Source organism: Arachis ipaensis, chromosome B9 (assembly GCF_059453495.1).
Source record: "Arachis ipaensis isolate K30076 ecotype BB chromosome B9, ASM5945349v1, whole genome shotgun sequence".
Taxonomy (NCBI): Eukaryota; Viridiplantae; Streptophyta; class Magnoliopsida; order Fabales; family Fabaceae; genus Arachis; species Arachis ipaensis.
This window is the reverse complement of record NC_142444.1, coordinates 104463424-104485868: the sequence shown is the minus strand read 5'-3', so window position 1 is coordinate 104485868 and position 22445 is coordinate 104463424. Positions and strand designations below refer to the sequence as shown.

General features: G+C 37.7%; 1 non-coding gene and 1 pseudogene across 1 annotated transcript; one reads left to right on the top strand and one right to left on the bottom strand.

Moving 5' to 3' along the window:
- Window positions 1–11185: 11185 nt before the first annotated feature.
- On the bottom strand, window positions 11186–11293 carry LOC148545742 (small nucleolar RNA R71). The gene has a single exon (XR_015901435.1). It is a non-coding gene; the product is annotated as a small nucleolar RNA R71 (small nucleolar RNA).
- Window positions 11294–18610: 7317 nt separating this feature from the next.
- LOC148545741 (uncharacterized) lies at window positions 18611–21166 on the top strand (annotated as a pseudogene).
- Window positions 21167–22445: the final 1279 nt, after the last annotated feature.

The following is a 22445-nucleotide window of genomic DNA, read 5'->3' as shown; positions in this document are numbered from 1 at the left end:
CTTTGGATCTTTGGTGGAGAATTGAAGAAATTCTGTTTCAATCTCACCTTGAGATCCCTTGTTTATTTTCTTTCTGCATAATTGAATTTGAATTTCTGTTTACTGCTTCGTCATCTACTTTGTTTCTGCAATTTACTTTTCTTTACTTCTTTTGCAATTGCTCTTGTTGGATCAAGGAAGGATTTGAGATCTAGACTTGTTATCTAGTCTCTTCCACTCCTGAGATCTCAACCCCTTTTAATTTGCTGCAACTTAAGCACTGCTTTCTAGTTCTTTAAATTCTCAAGTCATTTTACTTTTCTGTTAAGATCTACTTCACTGCACTTCAATTTTCTCTTTTATGTTTAATGCCATTTACTTGTTTCTTGTTTAATTCCTGCAAGTCCACGTCCCAATCCCTTTTATGATTCAAGCAATTTACATTTCTTGCACTTTAAGCTTCAGTCATTTATATTCCTTGCAAGTTAAGTTTCTGCACTTTATTTTACATGCTCTTTAAGATTCAGTTTCTTTATTTTCCTGCTCTTTAGTTTATTGCAATTTTCCCTTTCCCCTTTACATTTCATGCAATTTAGTTTCTGTTAATCACAAATACTCAACCAATATTTGATTCGCTTGACTAAATCAACCACTAAACTAAAATTTCTCAATCCTTCAATCCCTGTGGGATCGACCTCACTCATGTGAGTTATTATTACTTGATGCGACCCGGTACACTTGCCGGTTAGATTTGTGTGTTTTGGCAGAAATTTATTTTTCACCAAAATACTCATCATGTATAAACCCCACTTTGAGAAAAGACAGGAGCTTAATTGAGTACTCACTTCTCATGCAAATTACATCTTAAGTTTATATTAGTTTTGGTTACTTGAGGACAAGCAAAAATTCAAGTTTGGTGTTGTGATGCGTGAGCATCTTTCCTATCTTTTTCTAGTGAATTTTCATTTGAATTGTCAAGTTTAATCAAGATTTAAATACTCTTTAGCCACTATGAATGCTACTTTGAGTTGTATGAAATTTTGTTTATTTCAGGTAGCATTCGGATGGATTTGACAAGCTTTTGTAGCAGAAAAGGAGAAAGTGAATGGTGCTACCAACCCTGACGTCCTTGCACTCCAACAAAATACCTTGAGCTACAGAGGTCCAATTGATGCGATTTTAGTGGCATTAGAAAGCTAACTTCCAGAACTTTTCAAAGATATATAATAGTATACACTTCTTTCCCATACTGTACGGCCACATTGGCACCTAACTTGGGATTATCAAAGTTAGGCGCCAGATGAAGACTTACATGCACACTCGATTCGGGCATGGTGGCGCCTAACTTGGGATTATCCAAGTTAGGCACCAATTGAAGCACAAGCAGCACAAGTAAGGCGCCGAAGGAAGCTGCACAAAGATTTTATTCTATTTTTATTAAATCTTTTATTTTATTTACGAATAGAAAAAAAATTATTTAGTTTTAGAAAGTATATTTTACATTAATTAGAATTTGATATAAAAGGGAAAAGATTTAGCCCTTCGGGCCCTCGTCTCTTTTATGCACCTCTTCCGCACTTTTTAGGATTACACACTTTTCTCTACTAGGGTTTACTTTCTCCATGAGCAACTAAACCTCCACTGTTAAGGTTAGGAGCTCTGTCTATTCTACGGATTGATACTATTACTATTCTATTTTAATTAATGTATTGATTTCAATTTCAAGAATTTGTTTTCGTTCTTCATCTTAAGGATTTGTGTAGATCGGAACAATAACCCCTATTCTAATTGAGTTCTTGTAAACCTTGGAAAAGCAATTTACTTGAACAACAACTTGAACAACCACTTCCTTCATGGCTGGATTTAGCCGCCTCTGTGGTTGAACCACTGGTTTGGCATTGTCCTCCAATAGGATTTTGTGCATGCATCTAGCTGGGCTTATGCCCTTAAGGTCACCTATGGACCACCCAAGAGCTGTCTTGTGTGTCCTTAGCACTTGAATAAGTGCTTCCTCTTCCTGTGAATTTAAAGCAGAGCTTATGATTACTGGAAAAGTGTCACCTTCTCCCAGAAATGCATATTTCAAGGATGGTGGTAGTGGCTTGAGCTCGGGTTTAGGAGGTTTTTCCTCTTTCAGAAGAAAGTTCAGAGGCTCTTTCATGTCCTCTGAATCCTCCAAATCAGGCTGAACATCTTTAAAGATGTCTTCCAACTCTGATTCGAGACTCTCAGCCATGTTGATCTCTTCTACCAAAGAGTCAATGAGATCAACTTTCATGCAGTCTGTTGATGTGTCTGGATGCTGCATGGCTTTGACAGCGTTCAACTTAAACTCATCATCATTGACTCTCAGGGTTATTTCCCCCTGTTGGACGTCAATGAGGGATCGTCCAGTTGCTAGGAAGGGTCTTCCTAGAATGAGAGTAGCACTCTTGTGCTCCTCCATTTCCAGCACAACAAAGTCAGTGGGAAAGGCGAATGGCCCAACTCTGACAATCATGTCTTCAATCACTCCTGATGGGTATTTAGTGGAACCATCAGCAAGTTGGAGACATATCCGGGTTGGTTTAACTTCTTCAGTTAAGCCAAGCTTCCTGATAGTGGATGCAGGTATTAGGTTGATGCTTGCCCCAAGATCGCATAAAGCTGTCTTGGTGCAATCACCTTCTAATATGCATGGTATCAGAAAACTCCCAGGGTCTTTAAGCTTTTCAGGAAAGCTTTTCAGAATGACTGCACTGCATTCTTCAGTGAGGAGAACTCTTTCTGTTTCTCTCCACTCCTTTTTATGACTCAAGATTTCTTTCATGAACTTGGCATAAGAATGTATTTGCTCAAGTGCCTCTGCAAATGGAATCTTTATTTCAAGAGTCCTTAGATAATCTGCAAAGCGAGCAAATTGCTTATCCTGCTCCTCTTTCCGGAGTTTTTGAGGATAAGGTATCTTGGCTTTATATTCCTCAACCTTAGTGGTTAAAGAAGCCTTTTTAGAGGGGTTGTTGTCAGCACTTGTGTGTGTCTGATCCCTCACTGGCAATTGAGTGCCAGAGTCAGAAGCTGGAGTGACGTTAGACGCCAGCTCACTGTCTGTTCCTGGCGCCTGAACGCCAGAAATGTGCCTATTTTGGGCGTTCAACGCTGGATTCTGCCCCATTTGGGCGTTCAACGCTAGATTCTTGCCCATTTCTGGCGTTGAACGCCAATCCTGCCTTGTTTCTAGCGCTGAACGCTAGTTTTGGGCATGGTCTGGGCATTCAGCGCCAGCCTTCCACCCATTTTCTGGCGTTTTAGTGCCAGAATTATTTTTCCCTGGGCTCTTACTGTCCTCAGGTGAATCTTTGGTGGATCGCTCATTTCTTGAATTTTTGATGCCTTGAGGTGGGGTATTTAATGTTTTCCCACTTCTTAATTGAACTGCTTGGCATTCTTCTGCTATTTGCCTTGATAGCTGCTGCTTTGTTTGCTTAAACTGTTCGTCCATATGTATATTAGCTATCCTTGTCTCCTGTAGCCTGTCTTTGAATTCAGCTAGCTGCTTTGTTAGAAAATCCAATTGCTGATTGAATTCAGCAGCTTGTTTTACAGTACTGAATTCAGCAGTTACTGTTTTAACCTCTTCATTCATGGAAGGGTTGCTGCTTAGATACAGATGCTGATTCCTGGCAACTGTATCAATGAGCTCTTGAGCCTCTTCAATTGTCTTTCTCATATGGATAGATCCACCAGCTGAGTAATCTAGAGACATCTGAGCTCCTTCTGCAAGCCCATAGGAGAAGATGTCTAACTGAACCCACTCTAAAAACATTTCAGAGGGGCATTTTCGTAGCATCTCTCTGTATCTCTCCCAGGCATCATAAAGAGATTCATTATCTCCTTGTTTAAAGCCTTGGATGTCCAGCCTTAGCTGTGTCATCCTTTTTGGAGGAAAATACTGATTCAGGAATTTTTCTGTCAGCTGTTTCCATGTTCTTATGCTGGCCTTAGGTTGGTTATTTAACCACCTCTTAGCTTGATCTTTTACAGCAAATGGAAACAGTAATAGTCTGTAAACATCCTAATCTATTTCCTTATCATGTACTGTGTCAGCAATTTGTAGAAATTGTGCCAGAAACTCTGTAGGTTCTTCCTGTGGAAGACCGGAATACTGGCAACTTTGCTGCACCATGATAATGAGCTGAGGATTCAACTCAAAGCTACTAACTCCAATGGAGGGTATGCATATGCTACACCCATATGAAGCGGTAGAGGGGTTAGAATATGACCCCAGAGTCCTCCTGGACTGTTCATCTCCACTTATGTCCATGATGGATAAAGGGATATAACTTGGAGTGATTTACCTTTTTATTTATTTTATTTTATTTATTTAAATAATTTTTTTTTAAAATAGAGAGAAAAGATATATATTTTTTTTATTATTTTTAAGAGGGAAGAGAAAAACAATAAGATAGCACAAGATTTAAAATTTTTAGATCTAATGCTCCCTTTTTTCGAAAATTTTGGAGGGAAAACACCAAGGAACACCAAACTTAAAAATTTTAAGATCAAGTCACAAGGAAAACTCAAGAACACGAAGAAAGAACACCAAACTTAAAATTTTTAGAAAACCAAAACAAAATTTTCGAAAATTTTAAGGAAAATCAATCAAGAGAACACCAAACTTAAAGTTTGGCACAGGATCTAATAGAGAAATTATTTTTGAAAAATATTTTTAAGAAGAAAATAAGGATTCTAAAATTTTAACACGACAATAATAAGAGACTCTAAACAAACAAAAGAAATTTTTCCTAATCTAAGCAACAAAATAATCCGTCAGTTGTTCAAACACGAACAATCCCCGGCAACGGCGCCAAAAACTTGGTGCACGAATTGTGAATCACACTTTTCACAACGCGTACCACTAACCAGCAAGTGCACTGGGTCGTCCAAGTAATACCTCACGTGAGTAAGGGTCGAATCCCATGGAGATTGTTGGTTTGAAGCAATCTATGATTATCTTGTAAATCTTAGTCAGGAAGTCAATTATGTTTATCAGTTGAATTGTGAATAACCAAGAGAGCATAAATTAAAGATTACTTGTTGTGCAGTAATGGAGAATATGTTGGAGTATTGGAGATGCTTTGTCTTCTGAATCTCTGCTTTCCTCTGTCTTCTGATTCACACACGCACGTCCCCCTATGGCAAGCTGTGTGTTGGTGGATTACCGTTGTCAATGGCTACCTTCCATCCGTCCAGTGAAAACTACGCTCACGCGCTCTGTCACAGCACGGCTAATCACCGGTTGGTTCTCGATCCGGTTGGAATAGGATTTATTATCCTTTTGCATCTGTCACTAACGCCCAGCCTTCAGGAGTTTGAAGCTCGTCACAGTCATTCAATCCTTGAATCCTACTCGGAATACCACAGACAAGGTTTAGACTTTCCGGATTCTCATGAATGCCGCCATCAGTTCTAGCTTATACCACGGAGATTCTGATTAAGAGATCTCAGAGATACTCATTCAATCGGATATAGAACGGAGGTGGTTGTCAGGCACACGTTCATGGTTTGAGGAAGGTGATGAATGTCACTGATCATCACCTTCATCACAGTTAAGCGCGAATGAACATCTTAGATAGGAACAAGCGTGTTTGAATAGAAAACAGAAATACTTGCATTAATTCATCGAAACACAGCAGAGCTCCTCACCCCCAACAATGGGGTTTAGAGACTCATGCCGTCAGAGAATACAAAGTTTAGATCTGAAAATGTCATGAGATGCAAAATAAGTCTCTAAAAGTTGTTTAAATACTAAACTAGTAGCCTAGGTTTACAAATATTGGATAAACTATGATGGATGATGCAGAAATTCACTTCTGGGGCCCACTTCTGTGTGCTGGGGCCCACTTCTGTGTGCTGGGGCCCACTTGGTGTGTGCTGGGGCTGAGAGTTAAGCAATTCACGTACAGAGGCCATTTGTGGAGTTGAACGCCAGTTTTTGTGCCAGTTTGGGCGTTCAACTCCAGTTTTTGATCCTTTTCTGGCGCTGGACGCCAGAATTGGGCAGAGGACTGGCGTTCACGTCATCTATTCTCGTGCAAAATATAGACTATTATATATTGCTGGAAATCCCTGGATGTCTACTTTCCAACGCAATTGGAAGCACGCCATTTCGAGTTCTGTAGCTCCAGAAAATCCACTTTGAGTGCAGGGAGGTCAGAATCCAACAACATCAGCAGTCCTTTTTCAGCCTGAATCAGATTTTTGCTCAGCTCCTTCAATTTCAGCCAGAAAAATACCTGAAATTACAGAAAAACACACAACTCATAGTAAAGTCCAGAAATATGAATTTTTCCTAAAAACTAATAAAAATAGACTAAAAACTAACTAGAACATACTCAAAACTATATGAAATTAACCCCAAAAAGCGTATAAAATATCCGCTCATCAAGAGTGTATAAATAGTCGACCTCACTTGTGGTGTTGACCATGTTTTGAGTAACGAGTTGAGTGCCTCTCCAAAAGGGTGCTCCACTGAATCCAAGTCCCACCCAAGGTCCACTCCTGTGGTACTTCTCTGTCCTTTTCCACAGCACCTAAGTTGCAACCATAACTTTCATTTAGTCAGAGGAATTTAGATCTTTGTAGCCACCAAGTTAGTAAACTAGTTCATGAAATGTATGTTCTATGATCTTAATTGAAGAGTGATTCACTTTTACTTTAAAATAATTGAATTAGGGTTTTGTAATCGTTCTACACCATAGTTTATGAATGCATTATTTTTAAATATATAGCTACACAATCTCTGATGAAAGCTTATTTTGTCACACAGTACATTACACTACAACTTTCGACAGAGCAGAAAAGTACAGAATATAAAAGCCTCTTGCTAGCTACTACTTTCAGGTTGATTTCTCTCCCTTTAAGTTTTCAAGTTTAATTAGTTGAAATTTCTATATGTATAGGTCATGCCTACTAGCAGCCCCCTATACTAGAGTGAAATATTTTCATTGTAGCAGCAATTAATATATATTATTATATTCATTCGGCCCGGGAAGGTGCATGGCATGATTGACTAATTAAGACTACTAGCTCTTGTTTTGTATGTTTGTTAATGTCACATGTCTAATTTCTGGAGTAGTTCATGTGTTCTGTCTTTCATCCTTCTTATTTATTGCATTAATTGGACACCAAGCAATGTTATTTGATCTATCTTCGAGTGAAAAAGAAAAAGGAAAAATGGAAAGGGACTTTTTTTAACTATAATCTTTTTCTACTACCTTTTCTACCTTTGAAAATTAGAAAATTGGACTTATTTCCTTGTCAAGAAAATTATGAAAATTAAAGAGACACACAAAAGATGAATTGTGTTTAAGTATAACCAAATTTACATGTAGGAGCAATTTCAGATCGTTGGGAAAAGTTATTCTTGATTTGTGAATAGATAATGCTTGCAAATTTGTATTTAACTATTCCAAATTCAATAACAATGGCACAACACTTAGATAATCAAAATTGTTTAAATGCAACCAATGTAGACATTTAATCTTCTTCCTCTCCTTCATTCTCAGCAATGTTGAAGTACCTCAGTTCATAGACATTCCTATCTTTGTTAGAAGCAATCACCCTGAGCCAATCATGCACATTGTGTTTCTTCAAGTACTTCTTTGTCAAATACTTCAAGTACCTATAACCAAGTACATGCAATCTTGGTTTAGGTAAACCGATTTGAATGGAAGCTCAAGCAAGTTTAAAAGAAGACAAATCCCATGACAAAAGATAAACAGAGACAATTTCAATTTGTCCCAATGCCATGAAACAATGAGCATACTTGGTTCTTATAAGTAATCTAGGATATATAGCCACAAATTCTCTTCTTCATTTTTCACACAAGACTTTTGTTTATAATGCCAACTAAACGGCCTAAACAGTACACAAGGCAATTCACTCAAAAAATGGCCCTCTTTCTTTTTTCTGTAAATAGAACATTGGCCCTCTTTCTTTTTTCTTTTTTTTCTTCCAATGAGATTGTCACATGGTTGATGAGCGGATAATTTATACCCTTTTTGACATTGTTTTTACATAGTTTTTAGTATGTTTTAGTTACGTTTTATTATATTTTTATTAGTTTTTATGCAAAAATCCTATTTATGGACTTTACTATGAGTTTGTGTGTTTTTTTGTGATTTTAGGTATTTTTTGGCTGAAATTGAGGGACCTGAGCAAAATCTGATTCAGAGGTTGAAAAAGGACTGCAGATGCTATTGGATTCTGACCCTCCTGCACTCAAAGTGGATTTTCTGCAGCTACAGAAACCCAATTGGGACGCTCTCAATTGCGTTGGAAAGTATACATCTTGGGCTTTTCAGAAATATATAATAGTCCATACTTTGCCCGATATTTGATGGCCCAAACTGGCGTCCAAACGCCCACCTAAGATTTTTGGCGTAAAACGCCAGAACTGGCACTAAAACTGGCGTAAAATGCCCAAATTGGCACCCAAGCTGGCGTTTAACTCCAAGAATGGCCTATGCACGTGTAAAGCTCAATGCTCAGCCCAAGCACACACCAAGTGGGCTCCGGAAGTGGATTTCTACACTATCTGCACTTAGTTACTTATTTTATGTAATCCCTAGTAGCTAGTTTAGTATAAATAGCACTTTTTACTATTGTATTCATCATCTTTCGATCATTTTTAGATCGAAGACTTGGACTTGGAGGCTGGCCACATGGCCATGCCTGGACTATTTTCACTTATGTATTTTCTACGGTGGAGTTTCTACACCTCATAGATTAAGGTGTGGAGCTCTGCTGTTCTTCATGAATTAATGCAAGTACTATTGTTTCTCTTTCAATTCACGCCTACTTCTTCTCCAAGATATACTTTCGTACTTAATTTAGTTAAGTCAGAATGAAGGGATGACCCGTGACAATCACCCAATCTTCGTTACTTGTTTAGCTAAGATCCGCGTGCCTGACAACCACAAAGCGGTCTATATGATGTTCAACGTAGTCATTGGACGACAACCGGAGTATATTCTCTTGGATATCTAATACATGGACCGAGTCTGTGAGATTAGTATCTTCGTGGTAGAGGCTAGAACCATTTGGCTGCCATTCCTGAGATCCAAAAATTCTAAACCTTGTCTGTGGTATTCTGAGTAGGATCTGGGAAGGGATGACTGTGACGAGCTTCAAACTTGCGAATGTTGGGCGAAATGATAGTGTGCAAAAGGACAAGGGTCCTATTCCGATGCTAGCGGGAACCGATAGATGATTAGCCGTGCGGTAGCTGTACTTGGTATTTTTCATCCGAGACGAGAAATTCGAGAGTTGATTAGCCGTGCTGAGATCGTACCTGGTATTTTTCATCCAAGAGGATCTTACAGCTTGCCATGGAAAGGAGCACGCTTGGTTGGAAGAAGACAATAGGAAAGCAGAGGTTCAGAAGCAACAAAGCATCTCCAAATGCTTATCTGAAATTCGCACCAATGAATCACATAAGTATCTCTATCCTATTTTATGTTTTATTTATCTTTTAATTATCAAAACCTCATAACCATTTGAATCCGCCTGACTGAGATTTACAAGATGACCATAGCTTGCTTCAAGCCGACAATCTCCGTGGGATCGACCCTTACTCATGCATTTTTTTGTTTGATCTTAAATTTTTATGTTTTGTGTTATTTTGTTATTTTTCTCTCTCCTCATTAAAAATTCAAAAATAAAAAATAATATCTTTCCCTTATTGTCTTCATAAATTTTGAAATTCTGGGTTGACTTAGTCAAAAAATTTTTAAAATTTAGTTGTTTCTTGTTAGTCAAGTCAAAATTTCAATTTAAAAATTTTATCTTGTCAAATCTTTTTCAAAAATCAAATCTTTTTCATTTTTATTCCTAATATTTTAAAAAATTTTAAAATTGATTTTCAAATTCTTTTCGTTAATTTTATTTCAAATTTTCGAAATTATTACTAACAATTAATGTTTAGATTCAAAAATGTCAAGTTGTTACTTGCCTATTAAGAAAGGATCAATCTTTAAATTCTAGAATCATATCTTTTAGTTTCTTGTTAGTCAAGTAATCAACTTTAATTTTAAAAATTAAATCTTTTTAATTTCCTTTTCAAATCTTTTTCAAAATAGATTTCAATCATATCTTTTTCAAAATTTAATTTCAAAATCTTTTTCTAACTTCTTATCTTTTAAAAAATTATTTTCAAATCTTTTTCAATTAACTACTTGACTTTTTGTTTGATTTTAAAAAAAGTTTACTATTTTTTATCTTTTTCAAAACCACCTAACTACTTCTTTCTCTCATTAATTTCGAAAATCACTAACCATTTTTTTCAAAATTCTTTTTAATTAACTAATTGTTTTAAATTCTAATTTTATTTTATTTCTCTTAATTTTCGAATTCTAACCAATAACTAAAATAAAAACAAAAATATTTTTCTTTTCTTTTAAATTAATATTCGAATTTCTTCCCTCTCTCATCTCTTTCTATTTATTTTATTTAATTACTAACACTTCTCTTCTTCTTATAATTCGAACCATCTCCCACTCTTTGTGTTCGAATTCTTTTCATTCTATCTCTACATCATTCTTCTATTCTTCTACTCACATAAAGGAATCTCTATACTATGACATAGAGGATTCCTCTTCTTCTCTGTTCTCTTCTTTTTCATATGAGCAGGAACAAGGATAAGAATATTCTTGTTGAAGCTTATCCTGAACCTGAAAGGACTCTAAAGAGGAAGCTAAGAGAAGCTAAAGCACAACACTCTGGAGAGGACCTAACAGAAATTTTCGAAAAAGAAGAAGTAATGGCAGCCGAAAATAACAACAATGGTGGAGATGCAAGGAAGGTACTTGATGACTTTACTGCACCAACTTCTGACTTCTATGAAAGAAGCATCTCAATTCCTGCAATTGGAGCAAACAAATTTGAGCTTAAGCCTCAATTAGTTTCTCTAATGCAGCAGAATTGCAAGTTTCATGGGCTTCCATTGGAAGATCCTCATCAGTTCTTAGCTGAATTCTTGCAAATCTGTGACACTGTTAAGACCAATGGGGTTAATCCTAAGGTCTACAGACTTATGCTTTTCCCTTTTGCTGTAAGAGACAGAGCTAGGATATGGTTGAACTCACAACCTAAAGAAAGCCTAAACTCTTAGGAAAAGTTAGTCAATGCTTTCGTGGCCAAATTATTTCCACCTCAAAAGTTGAGCAAGCTTAGAGTAGAAGTCTAAACCTTCAGACAGAGGGAAGGTGACTCCCTCTATGAAGCTTGGGAAAGATACAAGCAATTGATCAGAAGGTGTCCTTCTGATATGCTTTCATAATGGAGCATCCTATGTATATTCTATGATGGTCTGTCTGAATCGTCCAAGAGGTCATTGGACCACTCTGCTGGTGGATCTCTTCATCTGAAGAAGATGTCTGCAGAAGCCCAGGAACTCATTGAAATGGTTGCAAATAACCAGTTCATGTATACCTCTGAAAGAAATCCTATGAATAATGGGATGACTCAGAAGAAAGGAGTTCTTGAGATTGATACTCTGAATGCCATATTGGCTCAGAATAAAATATTGACTCAGCAAGTCAATATGATTTTTTAGAATCTGACTGGAATGCAAGCTGCATCCAGCAGTACTAAAGAAGCCTCCTTTGAAGGAGAAGCTTATGACCCTGAGAATCCTGCAATGGAAGAGGTGAATTACATGGGTGAATCCTATGGAAACACTTATAATTCTTCATGGAGAAATCACCCAAATTTCTCATTGAAGGATCAACAGAAGCCTAATCAAGGCTTCAATAATAATGGTGGGAGAAATAGATTTGGCAATAGTAAGCCTTTTCCATCATCTTCTGAGCAACAGACAGAGAATTCTAAGCAGAGCCTTTCTGACTTAGCAACCATAGTTTCTGATCTATCTAAGACCACTCTCGGTTTTATGACTAAAACAAGGTCCTCCATCAGAAATTTGGAGGCACAAGTGGGTCAACTGAGTAAAAGAGTGACTGAAACTCCTCCTAGTACTTTCCCAAGCAATACAGAAGAGAATCCAAAATAGGCCATCAATATACCCGACATGGCCGAACCTAGAAAGAGTCCAAAGGCAGTGATTTTCAGTGAGGAAGACCTCACTGGACGTCCACTGGCCACTAAGAAGTTCCCTATTGAGGAACCAAAGGAATCTGAGGCTCATAGAGAGACCATAGAGATTCCACTGAACTTACTGTTGCCATTCATGAGCTCTGATGAGTATTCTTCCTCTGAAGAAGATGAAGATATTGTTGAGCAAATAGCTCAGTATCTAGGAGCAATCATGAAGCCGAATGCCAGGTTAATTGGTAATGAGACTTGGGAGGATGAACCTCCATTGCTCATCAATGAACTGAATGCTTTAGTTCAACTGAAATTACCTCAGAATAAACCGGATCCCGAAAAGTTCTTAATACCCTGTATCATAGCCACCATGACCTTTAAGAAGGCTCTGTGTGACCTGGGATCAGGTATAAACCTCATGCCACTCTCTGTAATGGAGAAACTAGGGATCTTTGAGATACAAGTTGCAAGAATCTCACTAGAGATGGCAGACAAATCAATGAAACAGGCTTATGGACTTGTAGAGGATGTCTTAGTGAAGGCTGAAGGCTTTTACATCCCTGCTGATTTCATAATCCTAGACACTGGAAAGGATGAAGATGAATCCATCATCCTTGGAAGATCCTTCCTAGCCACAGCAAGAGCTGTGCTTGATATAGACAAAAGAGAGTTAGTCCTGCAACTGAATGAGGACTACCTTGTGTTTAAGGCTCAAGGGTCTTCTTCTGTAACCATGGAGAGGAAGCATGAAAAGCTTCTCTCAATACAGAGTAAAACAGAGTCCCCACACTCAACTTCTAAGTTTGGTGTTTGGAGGCCACCATCAAGCTCTGAGTCTTTGTGAAGCTCTCTAAGAGCTCACTGTCAAGCTATTGACATTAAAGAAGCGCTTATTGGGAGGCAACCAATATTATTTAATTATATTTATTTATATTCCATTGTCATTTTACGTTTTCTTTAGGTTGATGATCATGTGAAGTCATAAAAACAGCAGCAGAATTAAAGCAAAATTAAAAACAGCATCAAAAATAGCACACCCTAGAGGACAGGCTTACTGGCGTTTAAACACCAGTAAGGATAGTAGAATGGGCGTTTAACGCCCATTCTGGCAGCATTCTGGGTGTTAAACGCTAGAACAGACAGCACTCTGGGCGTTTAATGCCAGAAAAGGGTGTCTGGCATTTAATGCCAGAAAAGGGTGTCTGGCATTTAACGCCAGAAAAGGGTGTCTGGCTAGCATTAAACGCCAGAAAGGGGCAGCAGACTGGCGTTTAACGCCAGGAAAGATAGCAAAGCTGGTGTTTAACGCCAGAATTGGTATACAGAGGGCGTTTGAACGCCAGAATGGTGTAGGGAGCAGAATTCCTTGACACCTCAGGATCTGTGGACCGTACCCCACAGGATCCCTACCTATCCCACCTTTTCTTCTCTCCTCTTCACACCTTTCCATAACACTCTTCCCCAAATACCCTTGACCAATCACATCAGTACCTCTTCCCCAAACACCATTCACCTATCAAATCCTACCCTCTTCCCCATATCCTATTCACCACTCACATCCATCCATCATAAACCCCACCTACCTCACCATTCAAATTCAAACCATTTCCCTCCCAAACCCACCCATTCTCACACGGATTCCTTCTCTCTCCTACCCTATAAATACCCCTCCTCACTGCCTTCACTTTCACACATCACAAACAATTCTTTCCCCCTTGGCCGAATTCACCCCTCCCCTCAATCTCCTCCATTTCTTCTTCTTCTACTCCTTTCTTTCTTCTTTTGCTCGAGAATGAGCAAACCTTTTAAGTTTGATATGGAAAAAGCTCTGCTTTTTTGTTTTTCCATAACCATTAATGGCACCTAAGGCCGGAGAAACCTCTAGAAATAGGAAAGGGAAGGAAATTGCTTCCACCTCCAAGTCATAGGAGATGGAGAGATTCATCTCAAAAGTCCATTAAGACCACTTCTATGAAGTTGTGGCCAAGAAAAGGATGATTCTCGAAGTCCCCTTCATGCTCAAAAAGAGTGAATATCCGGAGATCCGATGTGAGATTCAAAGAAGAGGTTAGAAAGCTCTCACCAACCAAATCCAGCAAGTCGAAATCTTAATGGTTCAAGAGTTCTATGCCAATGCATGGATCACTAAGAACCATGATCAAAGTATGAACCCAAACCCAAAGAATTGGCTCACAATGGTTTGGAAGAATTACTTAGATTTCAGTCCGGAAAATATGAGGTTGGCATTTAACTTGCCAATGATGAGAGGAGATCCTCATCCTTTCACTAGAAGGGTCAACTTTGATCAAAGGTTGGACCAAGTCCTTAGGGACATTTGTGTGGAAGGAGCTCAATGGAAGAGAGACTCAAGAGGCAATCTAGTTCAACTAAGAAGGCTTGACCTCAAACCCATGGCTAGGGGATGGTTGGAGTTCATCTAACGCTCTATCATTCCTACTAGCAACCGGTCTGAAGTTACAATAGACCGGGCTATCATGATCCATAGTATCATGATTGGAGAGAAAGTAGAAGTTCATGAGATCATACCTCTAGAACTCTACAAGGTGGCGGACAAGCCCTCTACTTTGGCAAGGTCGGCCTTCCCTCATCTCATCTGTAACTTATGCAATTCAGCTGGAATTGTCATAGAGGGAGATATCCTCATTGAAGGAGATAAACCCATCACTAAAAAGAGGATAGAGCAAACAAGAGAGCCCACTCATAGACCTCAACAAGAGCATGAGGAGATTCCTCATCAAGAAATCCCTGAGATACCTTAAGGGATGCATTTTCCTCCACACAATTATTAGGAGCAAATCAACACCTCTTTAGGAGAATTGAGTTCCAACATGGGGCAACTAAGGATGGAGCACCAAGAGCACTCCATTATCCTCAATGAAATCAGAGAGGAGCAACAAAGGCAAGGAAGAGACATATAGGAGCTCAAGCACTCCATAAGACCTTCAAGAGGAAGAACTACCTGCCATCACTAAGGTGGACCCGTTCTTTAATTTCCTTGTCCTTATTTTTCTGTTTTTTCAAATTTTATGCTTTATGTTTTGTCTATGTTTGTGTCTTTATTACATGATCATTAGTGTTTCGTGTCTATGTCTTAAAGCTATGAATGTCCTATGAATCCTTCACCTTTCTTAAATGAAAAATATTTTTAATTGCAAAAGAACAAAGAAGCACATGAATTTTGAATTCTATCTTGAAAATAGTTTAATTATTTTGATGTGGTGGCAATACTTTCTGTTTTCTGAATGAATGCTTGAACAGTTCATATTTTTGATATTGTTATTTATGAATGTTAAAATTGTTGGCTCTTGAAAGAATAATGAAAAAGGAGAAATGTTATTGATAATCTGAAAAATTATAAAATTGATTCTTGAAGCAAGAAAAAGAAGTGAAAAATAAAGCTTGCGAAAAAAATGGCAAAAAATAAAGAAAAAAAGAAAGGAAAAGAAAAAGCAAGCAAAAAAAGCCAGTAACCCTTTAAACCAAAAGACAAGGGTAAAAAGGATCCAAGGCTTTGAGCATTAACGGATAGGAGGGCCCAAAGGAATAAAATCCTGGCCTAAGCGGCTAAATCAAGTTGTCCCTAACCATATGCTTGTGGCGTGAAGGTGTCAAGTGAAAAGCTTGAGACTGAGCGGTTAAAGTCGTGGTCCAAAGCAAAAAGAGTGTGCTTAAGAGCTTTGGACACCTCTAACTGGGGACTCTAGCAAAGCTGAGTCACAATCTGAAAAGGTTCACCTAGTTATGTGTCTGTGGCATTTATATATCCGGTGGTAATACTGGAAAACAAAATGCTTAGGGTCACGGCCAAGACTCATAAAGTAGTTGTGTTCAAGAATCAACATACTTAACTAGGAGAATCAATAACACTATCTGAATTCTGAGTTCCTATGGAAGCCAATCATTCTGAACTTCAAAGGATAAAGTGAGATGCCAAAACTGTTTAGAAGCAAAAAGGCTACTAGCCCCGCTCATCTAATTGGAACTAAGTTCATTGATAAGTTTGGAATTTATTGTATTTTCTCTTCTTTTTATCTTATTTTTTTTTACTTGCTTGGGGACAAACAACAATTTATGTTTGGTGTTGTGATGAGCGGATAATTTATACCCTTTTTGGCATTGTTTTTACATAGTTTTTAGTATGTTTTAGTTACTTTTTATTATATTTTTATTAGTTTTTATGCAAAAATCACATTTCTGGACTTTACTATGAGTTTGTGTATTTTTCTGTGATTTCAGATATTTTCTGGCTGAATTGAGGGACCTGAGCAAAAATCTTATTCAGAGGCTGAAAAAGGGCTGCAGATGCTGTTGGATTCTGACCATCTTACACTCGATGTGGATTTTCTGGAGCTACAGAAGCCCAATTGGCAGGCTCTTAGTATCGTTGGAAAGTAGACATCTTGGGCTTTCCAGCAATATATAATAGTCCATACTTTGCCCGAGATTTGATGGCCCAAACTGGCGTCCAAACGCCCACCTGAGATTTCTGGCGTAAAACGCCAGAACTGGCACTAAAACTGGCGTAAAACTCCCAAACTGGCACCCAAGCTGGCGTTTAACTCCAAGAATGGCCTATGCACGTGTAAAGCTCAATGCTCAGCCCAAGCACACACTAACTAGGCCCCAGAAGTGGATTTCTGCACTATCTGCACTTAGTTACTTATTTTCTGTAATCCCTAGTAGCTAGTTTAGTATAAATAGCACTTTTTACTATTGTATTCATCATCTTTTGATCATTTTTAGATCGGAGACTTGGACTTGGAGGCTAGCCACACGGCCATGCCTAGACTATTTTCACTTATGTATTTTCTACGGTGGAGTTTCTACACCTTATAGATTAAGGTGTGGAGCTCTGCTGTTCTTCATGAAATAATGCAAGTACTATTGTGTCTCTTTCAATTCACGCCTACTTCTTCTCCAAGATATACTCTCGTACTTAATTCAGTTAAGTCAGAATAAAGGGGTGACCCGTGAGAATCACCCAATCTTTGTTACTCGCTTAGCCAAGATCCGCGTGCCTGACAACCACAAAGCGGTCTACAAGATGTTCAACGTAGTCATTGGACGACAGCCGGAGTATATTCTCTTGGATATCTAATACACGGACCGAGTCCGTGAGATTAGTATCTTCGTGGTAGAGGCTAGAACCAATTGGCAGCCATTCTTGAGATCCGGAAAGTCTAAACCTTGTCTGTGGTATTTCGAGTAGGATCTGGGAAGGGATGACTGTGACGAGCTTCAAACATGCGAATGTTGGGCGCAGTGAAAGTGTGCAAAAGGACAAGGGTCCTATTCTGACGCTAGCGAGAACCGACAGATGATTAGCCGTGCGGTAGCTGTACTTGGTATTTTTCATCCGAGATGAGAAATCCGACAGTTGATTAGCCGTGCAGAGATCATACCTGGTATTTTTCATCCGAGAGGATCTTACAGCTTGCCATGGAAAGGAGCACGCTTAGTTGGAAGAAGACAATAGGAAAGCAGAGGTTCAGAAGCAACAAAGCATCTCCAAACGCTTATCTGAAATTCCCACCAATGAATCACATAAGTATCTCTATCCTATTTTATGTTTTATTTATCTTTTAATTATCAAAACCTCATAACTATTTGAATCCGCCTGACTGAGATTTACAAGATGACCATAGCTTGCTTCAAGCCGAAAAACTCCGTGGGATCGACCTTATTCACGTAAGGTATTACTTGGACGACCCAGTGTACTTGCTGGTTAGTTGTGCGGAGTTGTGAAAAGTGTGAATCACAATTTCATGCACCAGTGGTGCTTCGTGCTTCTTGCTTTGGTTATTGGAGGGAGTGGGGATCAATATACTATCATATTATATAATAAAGAAAATAATTAATTAATTGATTGATGCATTTACTCGACTTATTATAAAGAAAACTCAGCATCTATAAGGATTCAAAAAGTGAATGTCCTTAGTAACCAAAACAACATAAGCCATTCCTTTAAGGTACTATGAAAAGCTCAAACTTTCCAACTCCTCGTATAGTGATTGGTTTTCGACATTAATAATTAAAAATAAAAGATTGTATCACTAAATGTACATGATTGTATTAGATGAACTTTATTCATTGATATAATACAATTAAATGAGCTTCTGATTGTATTAAATCAATGAATAAAGTTTTTACATGATTACAAATAGCTAATGTAGATACACTTAGTGCAAGTGACAATTGGTTGGTATAACTAACTCAGCTTTATCCAGTAACTAACTAACTAACTTGTCAATTAAGCAACTCAAATTCCCAACCGTCATTTGGAGTTTGTTGAGTTGGAAGGGCCACAAATATATATCCAACAAGTTGCAGAAGTGTGGAATGATATTTAACATTATGAAAGTTATGCCCATGTCTTGTATTGTATGCAGTATGCACACACAAATAATTGCTAAAATATGAAACTTTCCCAGTTCTTACTCGGCCTAAATTCGAATAGTGATTACAATTTCTCTTAATAGAGGGTGAAAATCATGTCAATTTAATTTTGACAATACCTTTTAAAATGGTGAGTTGCATGAAAAGGTATGTATACATGGAGCAAACCACAAGGTTCATACAGTAGGCTCCCAGGACTTGGTTCTTAAATTTTTCTTCTACTTTACATATTTTTTATTTTAAGAATACTAAATCAGATCCATTTCTATTCATAAGAAGAACAACTGACTCGATCATTTTTCTATTAGCCTTTGCGGATTACATTTTGATTACAGGTATACTGAACTTACTTACACAGGAAAAATATGTTGTATACTTATTAACTAAAACGAATATGTTGCAGGAAAATCCTATTCCAACACCAATGGTTTCTTCTACAAAACTGACAGAATTCATAACAGAAAGGAGTTGTAGAAGAGATTGAGCAACAAATTCCATTTACACTATCACAAGTATTGGTAGAGCTTAAGACTTCCAGAAAATCTATTCAAGGTTTAACCTTCTACTTTTTTTATTTATTTATTATCTCTGTTAAACTATTGAGTTTTAATTTATATTCATCTTTATTGTCTTTGTTAAATTATTATGCATGCTTATCTATACTTATTTATATATGCTTGTTTGTGTACACCATTCATGGTGAAAGTATAAATTATATTCATAATAAGACTTTTATTTGTTGTGGTTTCTCGTTGGAAAAAAAATTAAAAAGTCAATATTATCCCTTTGATATGTAGGAAATTAAATTCATTAATAATAGAAAAACAGAACCGAAGTTTGATGGATGATAGAACGTATGATCAGAGGCGGGGTCTTAAACCCAGTTTTATTAAAGGGGTAAATGAATTTGTGGATGTGTGTACTATAACTGATGAATTTCTCAGAGGAGGTTTAGTTAGGTGTCCATGTGCTAGATGTCAATGTGGGACATTTAAACAGTTGATCGACATTAAGATTGATCTATATACTGATGGGTTTAAACCTAATTATTGGGTTTAGACAGAGAATGGGGAAGAGATACCCACAGAGAATCAAATTAGGATAGATGAAGATATTGAAAGTAGATCTGCATTAGGTGGTGTTACATGGGAAGAAAATTTTGATCGTTATCATGAGATGGTTGTTGATGCTTTGCAACCTGAGTGTCACATGTACATGCAACCAACAGTGGAGGAACCAAATAGAGATGCTAAGAGATTTTATGACCTCTTAGATTCAGTTAGTAAACCCTTGTGGGAAAATTGTATCCATTCATGATTGTCACTTGCTAGCAGGATGCTGAGTATAAAATCAGAGGGAAACCAATCCCAAGGATCTTTTGACCAGTGGACAACTTTGTTTAGAGAAATGCAAACACCTCCAAATGAAATTCATGCTAATTACTATGAAGCTAAGAAAATTATTTCCCAGCTTGGGTTTAGGGAGGCTAAGATAGATTGTTGTGTCAATGGTTGTATGATATATTACAAAGAGGACAAAGATCTTAGACAATGTAAATTTTTTGGGGAGCAGAGATTTAAGCCTGGGAAGGGAAAAAATAAAGAGGTGCTATATAAAAGAATGCATTATTTGCCATTGATTCCAAGGCTACAAAGATTATATGCATCAATGAGTAATGCCCCTCATATGTTATGGCATCATCAAAATTGCAGAAACGACGACGTGATGACACATCCTTCCCATGGTGAAGCATGGAAACATTTTGACACCAAGCATCCTCATTTTGTAAGCGAACCGCGTAATGTTAGACTTAGACTTTGTTCTGATGGGTTTTCTCCTAATGTTCATTTTAGCACACCGTACTCTTGTTGGCCTATTGTAGTTACCCCTTATAACCTTCCACCTCATATGTGTATAGAAGACCCTTTTTTGTTCCTAACATGCATCATACCCAGAAAAGAAAATCCCAAAGCAAAAATTGATGTTTATCTTAAACCATTGATAGATGAACTTAAAGAGTTATGGGATGAAGGCGTCTTAACATACGATATTCATAGCAAGAGGAATTTTCAGTTAAAGGCTGCATTAATGTGGACAATTAATGATTTTCCTGCTTATGGAATATTGTCTGGTTGGAGTGCGGGGGGAAGATTAGCATGTCCAGTATGCATGGAGGATACCAAGTTCTTTTGGTTAGATTATGGCGGAAAGAATTCGTGGTTTGACTGTCATAGGAGATATTTACCTGAAGGTCATCCTTATAGGCGTAATAAAGTTGGTTTTAAGAAGAATGTTGAGGAGGATGAAGAACCTCCTATTAGGCTTAGTGGCGAACAGGTTTTGGAAAGAGTTACACTATCCTAAAATAGTTGACACAGGAGGACAAGTGAGATTGAGCGAATATGGGGTGGAACACAATTGGACCAAAAGGAGTTATTTTGGGATCCCCCATATTGGAAAGTTCATTTGGTTCGTCATTGTTTGGATCTAATGCATGTTGAGAAGAATGTTTTTGATAACATAATGAATACCGTTATGGATACTGAAAGAACAAAAGACAATGAAAAAGGCAAGGTTAGACATGGCTGTACTTTGTAAGCGACTAGATTTGAATTTGGTGCAGGTACGCGAAGGTCATTGGGAAAAGCCTAAGGGCAACTATGTCTTAACACTCCAACAATGAAAAAATGTTTGTAAATGGGTACAAGAGTTGAAAATGCCAGATGTATATGTTTTAAATTTACAAAGGTGTGTCAATGTCAAGGGAGAAAAATTGTTTGGAATGAAAACTTATGATTGTCATGTATTTATGGAGTGTTTGCTTCCGTTAGCGTTCAAAGAGTTGTCAGACCACGTGTGGAAACCGTTGACCGAAATAAGTCAATATTTTAGGGACCTTTGTTCATCTACTCTTGGGGTTAGCGATCTTGTACAAATGGAAGCTAATATTCCTGTTATTTTGTGCAAGATAGAAAGAATTTTTCCACCTGCCTTTTTCGATGTAATGGAGCATCTACCAATTCACTTGGCATATGAGGAGTTTGTGGACCAGCACAGTATAGGTGGATTAATGCGTGAGCATCTTTCCAACCTTTTCCTAGTGAATTTGCATTTAATTTGTTGAGTTTAATCAAGAATTAAATATCTTTTAACCACTATGAATGCTACTTTGAGTCGTGTGTAATTCTGTTTATTTTAGGTAGCATTTGGTTGGATTTGACGGAGTTTCTGCAGAAAAAGAGAAGAAGGTTATATAGGGTAGGAATGGCTGAGAGGATGGAGAGGAAGCTTGCACAAACAGAAGGAGCACAAGAATTAAAGGAGATGACCAGTGAGGAGCGATGCGTGCGCGTACCTGACACGTGCGCGTGATTTGGAGATTTGCACAGTGATGCGTGCGCGTACCTGACACGTACGTGTGACACGCGAAGAAGACCATCGAGGCGTACGCGTGACTGACGCGTACGCGTGACACGCGCCACGTGCAGAAAATGCAGAAAATGCTGATTACTATAATTAATTCTGATTTAAACTTTAATTTTTAATAAATAGGAAAATATATTATATTAGTTTTAGAAAATAGATTTTAAATTAATTTAGGATTAGATATAAAAGAGAAAAGAAACTTCTCTTCTGGGAATAATTCCATTCCAATTCACAATTATTCACAATTCACAGTTTAAGAGAATCCTAGTTTTTCTCTCTGAACCATGAGTAACTAAACCTCCACTGTTAAGGTTAGGAGCTCTATCTATTTGTATGAATTGATTCTATTGTTTTTGTATTTTAATTCATGTACTGATTTATAATTTAAGAATTGTTTTCGTTCTTTATCTTATGAATTTGGGTGGAACGGAAGTATGACCCTCTTTCTAATTGAGTTCTTGTATAACTTGGAAAAGCTCTTTACTTGAATAACAGCTTGAAAACAAATTCTCCTAAATTCTAATTATCTGGACTTA